The following is a 12,792-nucleotide window of genomic DNA, read 5'->3' on the forward strand; positions in this document are numbered from 1 at the left end:
AAATGAGAATTCTACAAATACCAATGAGGAAGGGTAACAGGAAAAAAATACCAAAGATGAAATGAAATGTTACTATTATCAAAATAAGTCACTATTTTGAATGAAATATAGTCACTATTATCAAGTTACACATACTAATAAAAAAAAGAAATAATGAAGAAGTCACTATTATCAAATTACACCTTCTTATGTTATAGAATACCAGAACACCAGTAATAGTTTTAAAAACTATATCTAGTGTGGAGAGCCAAGTATTAAAAGATTATTAATTTAAACACTGTTTATAATTCTACTTGTCCTGAGAAAATAAAAACAGCATTTGACCCTTTAGGTTAAATTTACTAATCAATCATTTTGTTAGATTTTCTTACTATTATATTTTTATAATATCCATGATCAATTTTTCTTTCAAATATTGGTAATTTGATAGCAAATAATTTCATAGTAGATATTTGTGAAACAGAAAGATATAGAATTTAAAAAGATAAATTTTTAATATTACCATAAAAGTATAAGATTAAACTTCTACATGGAGAAACCTATATCCCACAGAGAACTGACCTAGAGTATATCTTTATAAATTAAGATTCATCCTTTTCTTCATCATTGATAAATTATGTCCAGGTTCTTGATTAGCAGTATATATTTTATAAATTATAAGACTTATAAATTATGACTTATAAATTATAAGACTGACAAAAAGGAAGCCAGTAAAAAATTCTTACATAGTTATAATATTTACATAACACCCTCATATTATTTTGTGTCTCATATCAATGATTGTCATGCTATGTAAACAAGAGAGAAAATATATTCTGAGTGCGAAATCCTGGTGATATTAAAGATTATTATGCAACATCAGGTTTGTTTTACTGTCCAAATATAGCCTAAATCATTCTTATTGTTAATTGCATTTAATATCTACTTTGGACTTCAAGTTAATACCAATAATACTGTTAATGAAACACGATAAACTGTTACAAGAAAACACTTAATTTTTTCTTATGTATTTACTTTTTAATTAAATTTGATCAAGGCCACAGTTGAAAGAAGAGTAGATATAGATATAAATATAGAGATATGGATATGGATATAGATGATATATAGGTATAGATATAGATTATATAGATAGAGATATGTGGCTGATCACATAACAATGCTCAAAGATACAACCATTTAACTCAATCCTTACTTGTAAGAAAGACATACTACTTCCAACAAATAAGGAAAATGAAAACAACTCCTAGAAAATCAGTTTGTAAATACTATGTGTAACTGTGACAATAAAAAAGAGACTAAAATCTAGTGAGACAGCATAGGTAAAATGCTAAGAACTAGATACTCCCCATCTCCAACATTACCTCCAAAAGTTTATGAATGCCCCTCTCAAATGATCTATATGTACTAACACAATCTAGAAGCTGAACTTCATTTAAATATAAACAGAGAATATTTTGTTGCAGAATTATTAAAGCTATATTTAAAGTTCATATTTGTGTCCTATAAAAATTTGAAATAATAAACAGTATCAATTAGCTCATCCCTCATTATTTTGTGAGAGGCAGTTCTGTTCCCTATCTTTCCTCTAATTGGATTTTTCAAAATTTTACTAATACAGTTACTACTACACAGCCTGAACAAACACCAAGATGTCTTTTTTTCTCTACTGAATTTACAATCGACAGAAACAGATAATATGAATATCAATGTAATAATGGTAACATGTAAATAAGACCAAGCTGGCCAGCACAAACATGGTGTTATCTACATGGAGCTTCAAAGAAATGGCAAAAGATCTTTCTTCCCACTCCCATTATATCCTATTAATACCTCTACCCACCTAGGAAAAAGTTGTTTTACAACTGCTGTCTTGTAAGAATAAGGAATTAGTTCTATTCACTCAAGATCCCTAGCATATTCAAGAATGGATGGATGGATATAAATATGGAAGAATGGATGGATGGATGAAACAGAATTTTATACAGGTTTGCATATAAATGTTAATTAAAGTGAAATTTATAACTATCTTATCCCTACAGAATCAAATTCATGTGAGGGGTTTTATAAATGAAATATTGTTTTAACTCAAATAAGTACAACATTTTTATGCCACTTGGAAGATGTACAAGAATCTTCAAAAAGCTCATGGAAAATGCACATTGTGAAAACATATGTCAATTAAGATTTTTCAACAAAATAGATCTTTTATTCCATGTCTTTCACAAAGTTTTTCAAGTCCCTTCATATACAGAATATCACCTCAACCAAAATTTAACAATAAAATTTAACTAATTTAACAATAACTAATTGAACTAATTTAACAATAACTAATTGAACTAATTTAACAATAAAATTGAAGAGAAATTCAATATTAATCATAAGCAATCACATTTGGAAGCTAGCATGACTAGAAGACAGCTACTAAGATTCAGCAAATCCTGAAGTGCTGCTCTGCAGGTTCTAGACAGAAATGGGAAACTCTAAGGAAGTTGGAATATCAAAATCCTACAAGAACAGTAAAAGCTTTGTAAATCAAGCATGTTAGACATTCAGAGTTCGTTTTGCAAAGAATGCAAAGATACAGTAAACTAGTGGGAAAGAAAAAGTCAGTTGGAAAGCAGGTAGGATAGTAAAATTACTAGAGAATACCAAACATACATAGTAATGTTCAGGGAATCATATGAGACCAAACTGGCCTGTCAATCATACACATTCCAGTTAGCTCTGGAGCGGTACCAAACACTGTGGGTTTGTATTGTAGTTTTTATTAAGTGATCTATAAGTCTATAATTAGATTTATATAAACCTAGACTACAAATGACAACTGCTATAGAATTACTAAATGACTTGAATAGAATGTTATAATTACAATTTCCAGGCTAGGGAGGGGAAAGAAAAGAAGACAAGATTGTTTTCAAACTGATTAGCAATTGCACCTCACTGCACAGCAGTTTGAAGAAACAGATTCAGAAACACAGCACCAAGATTAGTGGGGCCTCTGAGCCATACTCTCAATTTGGTCTCATCACTTTACCTGACAACAGTGCCAATTTAGCAGGCACCGGGCTGTGCAAAAAGATTTGCATGTAAATGAACACAGTTTGGGGCATTTTGTTTTGTCTCAGTAGAAGAGAAAGATCACTTTTCACCGGCACTAAAAAAAAAAAAAAAAAAAAAAAACAGAAATTAACTCAGAAGTGTCCAACATAGAGTACATTACTGGGGAAGTTACTTTGGCAGCTGTGTCAAACTCATGAAGTCATAAAGAGCTTATAGGAAGAATCAAAGAATTTGAAAAATGCAAGAATGGAAGGTGTTGTAGGATAAAGCACAGACATAAAATCCTGAACCATAGTAGAAAATTCAAGTTAAGGAATGAATATTTTTAATATTCACTCTAAAAGTTCAATACAGTTTCAGTAAAAGATTAATACATTCCATAATAAAATAAATACATTAAAATGTTTTAAATAAAACAAATGTGAAGTTTTAAAATAAATATAAAGCGGCAGAACTGTGGTGCAGAGGGTTAAAGCCTGGGCCTGCAAAGCTGGCATCCCATGTGGGCGCCAATTTAAGTCCCAGCTGCTCCACTTCTAATCCAGCTCTCTGTTATGGCCTGGGATAGCAGTGAATGATGGCCCACGTGGGAGACTCAGAGGAAGTTCCTGGCTCCTGGCTTCGGATCACCCCAGCTCCAGCCGATCTGGCCATTCAGGGAGTGAAACAATGGATAGAAGACTTCTCTCTACCTCTCTCTAATTCTTTCAAATAAATAAAATCTTTAAAAAATTTTAAAATAAAATATAAATAATAAAATGCTTAAAGTTAATAATAAAATATACAGAGTGACTTCAAGTATTACAATGCAGTGCTATGTGCTTCAACGTTATTGTGGATTTTTGCTAATTGATTTTAGCCATCTGCCTCTAACTTAGCATCATAATGGCCTCTATATTGACATTTAGACTTTAATAGGTTATCTCAGGCACATAATTCACAAAGAGCATATGTGTGTGTGTGTGTGTGTGTATTTGAGTGAATGAAGTAGGGAAATGTTCATTCACTCAAATATTCATTGGTTCAGAAGACATTTAATGCTCACTAACTTTAAGGGACTGTGTGAAACAATATAAGACATAGAGAACTACAGTCAAGGATTCTTGTGTTCAAGAAGGTTATGGTCTAATATGAGATTAAATATAAGTACAGATTAATATGACAGAAGCCAAACTTAAATATACACATACCATACTAGTATTAATAAGAAAATACTTTGATAATTCAGAGAACAGAGAAGTGGAACACAAGAGTGAGTAGGTGAGTGAATAAACGAGTGTAAGGGAAAATTGACAGATGCCAATTGGAGAGAAGGGACACACTCTTTCAAATGGAGTCCCCTCTCTTCTGTTTGCTAGGCATGTGTTAGAATGGCTTATGTTCCATGCAGAAGCTTTAAGAAGAGGGACTTGGTATAACCTCAGCAATCAGCATGACACAGGCTCAGCAAACCTTCAGTGAAGGAAGAAAACAGGAATGAATGAACGAATATTTCTATTTTATTTTGTAGACATTAGCATGCCAATTTATGAAAACAACAAATAATAGCCAATCCCTATGTGTTTCTTGCTACAAAACTGATTTTTTTTAATTTTTTTTCTTTTAGATTTATTTATTTGAAAGTCAGAATTACAGAGGGGAGGGAGAGAGAGAGATTGATCAATCTTCCATCCACTGGCTCAGTCCCCCAAAAGGCTGCAACTGCCAGGGTTGGCCAGGCTAAAGTTAGGAGCCAGGGGCTTCACCCGGGTCACCCACATGGTTGCAGGGGCCCAAGCATTTGGACCATCCTCCGCTGCTTTCCCAGGCACATCAGCAGGGAGCTGGATTAGAAGTGGAGCTGCCAGGAATTGAACCAACACCCTTATGGGATGCTGGCATACAGCCAGCAGCTTAACCCGCTATGTCACAGTGCTGTCCCCCTGAAATGTTTTTAAAGTACAAAATATATTTACAAGTGGTTATACATCATTAAAATATTTAAGATGCTATTTTAAAATTGCAAAGATAAAGGGCCCTGCATTTTATGACTCCCTTTATTAAATAGGTGAAATTGGAGCACTACTGAGATTATTTGCCAGACAAATATGAAGTTGCTAAAGTTCAGGATTTTTTATTGTAAATGCTTTTTGGTACAAGAACTATGAACTATTGAAATGGAATTCAATCATTTTTACTTTATGATTTCACTCCACTGGAGTTAACTATATTGCAGTTTTCACATAAAGGGCGTTATAATTATTAGGCTCCTAGAAACAATATTTTCTTTCACATTATCCTCAAATTATAGACACTTGGAATTTTTTAAATTCGTATTCAGTTTCTGTCTTATTTTCCTATACTTGTGATCTCAAGATAGCAATTGCTAATTTAGTTGACAACTTAGCTATTAAGAAAATATCAAAATTGAGTATTAAGACCTGAATTATAAGAACATATTTAAAGAAACAAACTAGTTAATTTTTAAAGATAGATCACATATATTTAGTCTCTTCAATACTTCATGAAAATGTTTTTGGATAATTTACTACGAGTAAAATCAGTAATTCTACAGTCTGTTTTACTAACAGCAATTAACCATGAGAATTCTGGAGTTCCAGGAGCTAGACTGCTCTTCAAACAAAAAGTTGTAAATTATATTATCTCTGTGGGAGAGTCTATAAAAGCAAATACTTAATCACTCCCCAGCAATACTAACCTCACCAATAACTCTGGAAAATAACATTATCTTTTTAAAGATTTATTTATTTATTTGAAAGTCAAAGTTACACAGAGAGAGGAGAGGCAGAGAGAGGTCTTCCATCCGCTGGTTCACTCCTCAGATGGCCGCAACGGCCAGAGCCAGGAGCTTCTTCTGGGTCTCCCACGTGGGCACAGGGGCCCAAGGATTTGGGCCATCCTCCACTGCTTTCCTAGGCCATAGCAGAGAGCTGGATGAGAAGTGGAGTGGCCGGGTCTCAAACCAGCGGCCATATGGGATGCCTGCGCCTCAGGTTAGGGCATTAACCCACTGCACCACAGTGCCGGCTCCAACAACATTATTTTCAAACAAAGGCAGCTACTTCCTTTTCTACCCACAAAGGACGAATACTACAGCTAGTAGAATCAGACTATCATTTAAACACTTACAAATATGTATAGATATGTAAATTTTACCTTGTGTCTCAGTCTACCCGTTCTATTGCCTCTCTATCCTCTTGTATTACTTGTCCATCTCCCTTACTAGCCTATGGTTTTGCAAGAAATCCAAAATTGTGCTATATTCAAGTTTGTTCTCCATTTCCTCAGTATTGCTGTTCTGCAACACCTACCAAATATGTGTTATATAAAGAAAACACAACATGTACAGTTTAATATGAAATGAAGCATAGATTGATATTTCCAGATTTTGTTAAAAAGCTAAGATAAGGCTGGCACCGTGGCTCACTTGCTAATTCTCCGCCTGCGGCGCCAGCACCCTGGGTCCTAGTCCCGGTTGCTCCTCTTCCAGTCCAGCTCTCTGCTGTGGCCCAGGAAGGCAGTGGAGGATGGCCCAAGTGCTTGGGTCCTGAACCTGTATAGGAGACCAGGAGGAAGCACCTGGCTCCTGGCTTCGGATCGGTGCAGTGCATGGGCTGCAGCGTGCCAGCCGTAGTGGCCATTTTGGGGGTGAACCAGCGGAAGGAAGACCTTTCTCTCTGTCTCTATTTCTCTCTCTCACTGTCTAACTCTGCCTGTCAAAAAAAAAAAAAAAAAAGCTAAGATAAATCATTCAGAATATGTCCATCGATTTCCAAGTCAATGCAGAAATTTTACTTCGAAATCTTCAAAGATCCCACTGAACAATCTTACAGATAGATAAATAGATATCCAAACCCTTTCCAGGATAGACTATTCTCCCTACACTTTATATTGGCCAATATGAGTTTAACAAGAAGCAGAGAGCTTTGATTTTGAACTATTAGCATCTACCCACATCATGAATCTTCAATAAACCATGTTTCTATCCTGAGGAGGACCCAATACATAGAACAGGATCAAAAGCCACAATGTAGAACAGGAAAATCACATTCTCGACTATTGAAATAAGATCCAAATGCTGAGAATTGATATTTAAATACTGTCAGACATATTATATTGTATTTACCACTCTGGGCTCCCGGGCCACTGTGAGTTAGAATGATAAATGGGCAGTAAAATATAGTGGTTAGGAAATGAGGAAACCACTTCAGCAACTCAGTAGGTAAATAATTTTAGACTAATTTTCTAGGTCCCATTTTCCTAAATGTTGCACTCTTGGAAGTCTTAAAATAGATGAATTGAAATACAGCACGCAGCATGGTACCTAGTACACAGTGAATGCCTGGCTGGTTTTTGTTGTTGTTGTTGTTTGCTTGTTCATTTTTTTGCAACATTACAGAAAGGCCAGCAATTCAGTATCTAAAATCAACAAGGTAAAGATACTTTGAGTCAAGAGTCAATGAGAGAAGTGGGTCCATGTCATTAATGTCATGTAAGTAACTAGAAAGTCATGGGACATTTGTAACAAGGGACAGGGAGGTGTCAAAGTACATTGGCAAAGCCAACTTAACCAGTAAGTGTGCTTCTACAATGGAAAAGGGACCATGGGAAAAGCCAGTGTGCAAAGTCAGAGATAATGAGTTCAGTTTGAGAAAAATTCAGAAACAATTTACATTTCATTCATTGGAAAAACATTCTAATGCCTTTAATTTTTTTAATTTTAAAATTTATATAAAGGTAACAAATTTCACATATTTCATATAAGCAGTTTTAAGAACATAATGATACTTCCCACTCTACCCTCCCTCCATTGCTCTCACTCCCCCTCCTCCTTCCCTTCATTTTTCACAATGATACTTTCATTTTTTTATATACTCAGAATATTAAACTTCAACTAAATAAAGAATTCAACAAGTAGGAAGTAGAAAAAAACACTTTTCCTTGGGACTATAGACAAGGGCTATAAATAATAATCAAATTTAACAAATCTCAAAATAACAATTTTACTCATATATATTACATATTTTTGTACTCTTTATATTAGTTAACACAAATCAAGGAAAACATGATATTTGTCTTTTTGGGACTGGATTACTTTACTAAGCATAATAGTGTCCAACTGCATTCATTTGTTTCAAAGACAGGATTTAATTCTTTTCACAGCTAAGTAGTATTCTGTCATGTATATGTACCAAAATTTCTATCCAGTCATCAGTTTATGGCATCTGGGTTGATTCAATATCTTAGCTTGTGAGTTGAGCTGCTATAAACATGGAGGTACATATAACCCTTTCATATGATTTCATTTCCTTGGGTAAATTCACGAATAGAGTGGCCAGATCATATGGTAGATCCATTTTCAGATTTCTGAGGAATCGCCATACTGTCTTCCATAATGGTTGTATTAGTTTACATTCCCACCAACAGTGTGTGATGGTGCCTTTATCCCTACATCCTCACCAGCCAGCACTTGTTATTTTTTGATTTTTGGATGATAGCCATTCTAACTGTGGTGTCGTGAAACCTCATTGTGGTTTTTATTTTCATTTCTCTGACAGCTAGAGATCCTGAGCATCTTTTCATGTATCTGTAGGCTATTTGTATTTCAGCCTTTGAAAAATGCCTATTCATTTCATTAGCCAATTTCTTAACTGGATTATTTGTTTTGTTGTTGAGTTTCTTCAACTCCTTACATAGCTAGATATTAATCCTCTATCAGATGTATAGTTTACAAATATTTTTCCCATTCTGTCCATTGCCTCTACTTTGTTGAATGTTTCCTTTGCAGCACAGAAGTTTCTTAGTTTGGAATAATCCTATTGCCTATTTTTGCCTTTATTGCCTGTGCTTCTAGGGCTTTATCCAGGATGTCTGCCTATGCCAACATCTTGCAGTGTTTCTCCTATGTTTTCTTATGGTAATTTGATAGTTTCAGGCCTTAGGTGTAGAATCCTAATCTGTTGTCAGTTGATTTTTGCATAGGATGTCATGTATGGGTCTTGTTTAATTCTTCTGCATGTGGAGATCCAATTTTCCCAACACCATTTGATGAAGAGACTGATCTTTCTCCAGGGAGTGATTTCAGTTCATTTGTCAAAGACTGGTTGGTTACAGATGTGTGGATTGGTTTCTGGGATTTCTGTTCCATTGGTCCACATGTCTATTCTTTTCCTTGTACCAGGCCATTTTGATCACAGCTGCCCTGCAATACGTCTTCAAATATATTATTGTGATGCCTTTAGCATTATTTTTATTATTGAGGATTCCTTTAGCTATCTGGGGTCTCTTGTGATTCCATATGAATTTTATGGTCATTTTTTTCCAGATCTAAGAAGAACATCTTTGATATTTTGATTTGGATTGCACTGAATCTGCAAATTACATTGGGTAGTATGGACATTTTGAATATATCAGTTCTTCCAATCTATGTTCATAGAAAAATTTTCCAATTTTTTGTGTCTTCTATTTCTTTCCTTAATGTCTTAGAATTTTTTTTTTTTTTTTGGACAGGCAGAGTAGATAGTGAGAGAGAGACAGAGAGAAAGGTCTTCCTTTTTGCCATTGGTTCACCCTCCAATGGCCACCATGGCTGGCGCTGCGGCCGGCGCACCGCGCTGATCCGATGGCAGGAGCCAGCTGCTTCTCCTGGTCTCCCATGGGGTGCAGGGCCCAAGCACTTGGGCCATCCTCCACTGCACTCCCTGGCCACAGCGGAGCTGGCCTGAAAGAGGGGCAACCAGGACAGAATCCGGCACCCCAACCAGGACTAGAACCCTGTGTGCCGGCGCCGCTAGGTGGAGGATTAGCCTATTGAGCCGTGGTGCCAGCCTATAATTTTCATTATAGAGATCTTTCATGCCCCTGCTTAAATTTACCCCAAGGTATTCAAATTTTTTCCAGCTATTATGAATGGGACTGATTTTATATGTTTTTTTCTCAGTCATGGCACTGTTTGTGTATACAAAGGCCATTGATTCTGTGTGTTGATTTTATATATTGCAACTTTCCAAATTTGTTTATAATTCCAATAGAAGTAAGTTCAATTAAAAACTGATTACAATCATAAATGAAAATCAAAAGTAAGGTAATATGCCTCAGAACCACATTTCAACTGATTCCTTTATGAAGTAAGTCTGTTTCTTTCTTTACATGCAAATAATCAAAGAAACAATAGTTAAAAACACTAAACTATTACTTCTTCAGCAACTAACAGATGTAGAATACTTGATAGGTAACAATTGGACTTCTAAAAATGGAAGTTTTCTTCTGTAATGTATGCAAATAACATGAGCATTTTGCTCAAAGACAATCAGTAACAAATATTTATGTTTACTAAAACTATTTTAATCACACTTAACAAGCAAATAAATATTATCTCTCAAAAATGGACTTTAATTTTGTGTTCTTCAGAGTATTTTGTATTTAAAATAATTGTTGCTATTCACAGAAGAGATGCTTATGTGATTTTAACCAATTAGAATATGTGAAATACATGTGCAAGTTCATGTATACACAAAAATATTTGTACAGACACAGGTGTTATTTACACAGTATATAGAAGATTTAAAATTATTAATTTTATTATTATTATTATTATTATTCCATCACAAACTCTAAAAAGCTATTCTTTATAAGCCCAAACATTATATATGAATGGGGAAAATATCTCTCACAATGAATTATTTTATAAATTTTATCGAAAATTATATATTATTCTTGATGAAATAGTCAGTGGAAAATTATTGATAAGGCAAATATCATTGATAGAAAGATAGCGCTAGGTTATTGGAATTGAAATTTTTCCTAAGTTAAATTCTAAATAATGACTCAGCTACTACCTCTCAGCAATAGAAAAGCATTTAATGATTTCTTAGCTCAGACCATATGGTAATGCTTTAAAAAAAAAAAAAAGATTTATTTATTTATTTATTTATTTGAGAGACAGAGAGAGAGAGAGAGATAAAGATTTCAGCCACTGGTTCACACCCTAGACAGCCACAACAGACATGGCTGAGTGAGGCCAAAGCCAGAAGCCAGGAGCCAGGAGCTTCATCTGGGTCTCCCATGTGGGTGCAGGGTCCTAAGCACTTGGGCTATCTTCTCTACTTTCCCAGGCGCATTAGTAGGGAGCTGGATTAGAAGTGGAACAGCCAGCCCATATGGATTTCAGGTATAGCAGGCAGCAGCTTTAACCGCTATGTCACAAAACCAGCCCCATGGTATTGCTTTTTAAGAATAAGTTTTGGCCAGCGCCCCAGCTCACCTGGCTAATCCTCCACCTGCAGTGCCGGCACATCGGGTTCTAGTCCTGGTCAGGGTGCTGGATTCTGTCCCGGTTGCCCCTCTTCCAGGCCAGCTCTCTGCTGTGGCCCAGGAAGGCAGTGGATGATGGCCCAAGTGCTTGGGCCCTGCACCCGCATGGGAGACCAGGAGAAGCACCTGGCTCCTGGCTTTGGATCAGCGCAGGGGCCGGCCACAGCAGCCACTGGGGGGTGAACCAACAGAAAAAGGAAGACCTTTCTCTCTCTCTCTCTCTCTCTCTCTCACTGTCCACTCTGCCTGTCAAAAAAAAGGAAGGAAGGAAGGAAGGAAGGAAGGAAGGAAGGAAGGAAGGAAGGAAGGAAGGAAGGAGGAAGTTTTCACATGTCTGAATGTCCACAAGTTATAGCTTAAAAGTAATTACCTCACCTAGAAAACAATAACCTAAAGAATTAGGAAACAAAGTGATAATAAATAGGAGTTTATCAGGTTAAAACACACTAAAATAAACTTATCTCTCAGAAAGATATAACAGGAAGATTCTATAGGTACCTTAAACAGAGGTTTCTATCAATATGTCTGAGGAAGTAAAAGCTTTACGAGATTTAAATCCCTTCCTGGAATCATTCTAACTAATTACTCAGGCAATGAGTGTCACTGTTTATTTTCTTTTTATGAAATAATGTATTTGAGTCATGTTTAGTAGGTTGATTGATTTTTTTCTGTCCAGAATAGAATAAAAATAAACTGAGATTGTACTGTTGAACATCCTAACCATATGTGAGAACATATCCAACAACAAAAGATTCACAAAGGAACATACACTGGATATTTAAATAGATAATCAGATAACTATTTAACTGATAATATTCAATTTATGATTTGCAGTCTGGGTACCAGAAACCTCTAGATACTAAATCAAGCAGGAAATTGTATGTGTATACACAGACATGCAAAATAAATGTATCATCATTTATTATTTTTTCATAAATTATGACCTTGGAAATTATAAATTACAGTAGAACTTATTTCATATAAGCTAGGAAAGATTCAGTAAATATGAGGCATTCAGTTCTATGACAAACAGGAACAACTACCGAAAATCCTAGAGATATATCACATTATAGAGCACTGATTTCCCAGAGGTTAATGTAAAATGCATGTACCCAATAACAGCTCTAATTTTATTGTCTCCTATAAATCAAATCTATTCATGCCTTACACTTTAATAATATATTGTAGTTAGAGCTATTTCACTTGTAACAACAGAAATTTTTATTTATTTTAAATGGGAAGGAATCTATTTAACTCTTGTTAAAAATTTTCTTTATGATCCTTCAATTTTCTTGACCATTTTTAAAGTATATTTCTTTTATTCACAAATCGGACAACTTCATATCTCCAATTTTTAGACTGTGACATCCAATTATGTTTGAGAGTACTTTTGGTTTGTAGTATGTATGTTTCCTTTCT

General features: G+C 35.1%; 2 protein-coding genes across 3 annotated transcripts in view; one reads left to right on the plus strand and one right to left on the minus strand.

The window, feature by feature from the left end:
* CTNNA3 (catenin alpha 3) overlaps positions 1–12,792 on the minus strand; it is a 1,694,949-nt gene that overhangs the window by 1,165,331 nt on the left and 516,826 nt on the right. The window lies entirely within an intron of this gene.
* Positions 1–12,792, plus strand: part of LRRTM3 (leucine rich repeat transmembrane neuronal 3) — a 173,463-nt gene that overhangs the window by 157,338 nt on the left and 3,333 nt on the right. The gene's annotated exons all lie outside the window — the stretch shown is intronic.

Source organism: Oryctolagus cuniculus, chromosome 15 (assembly GCF_051225735.1).
Source record: "Oryctolagus cuniculus isolate XC-2025 breed Fujian yellow rabbit chromosome 15, ASM5122573v1, whole genome shotgun sequence".
NCBI classification, from domain to species: Eukaryota; Metazoa; Chordata; class Mammalia; order Lagomorpha; family Leporidae; genus Oryctolagus; species Oryctolagus cuniculus.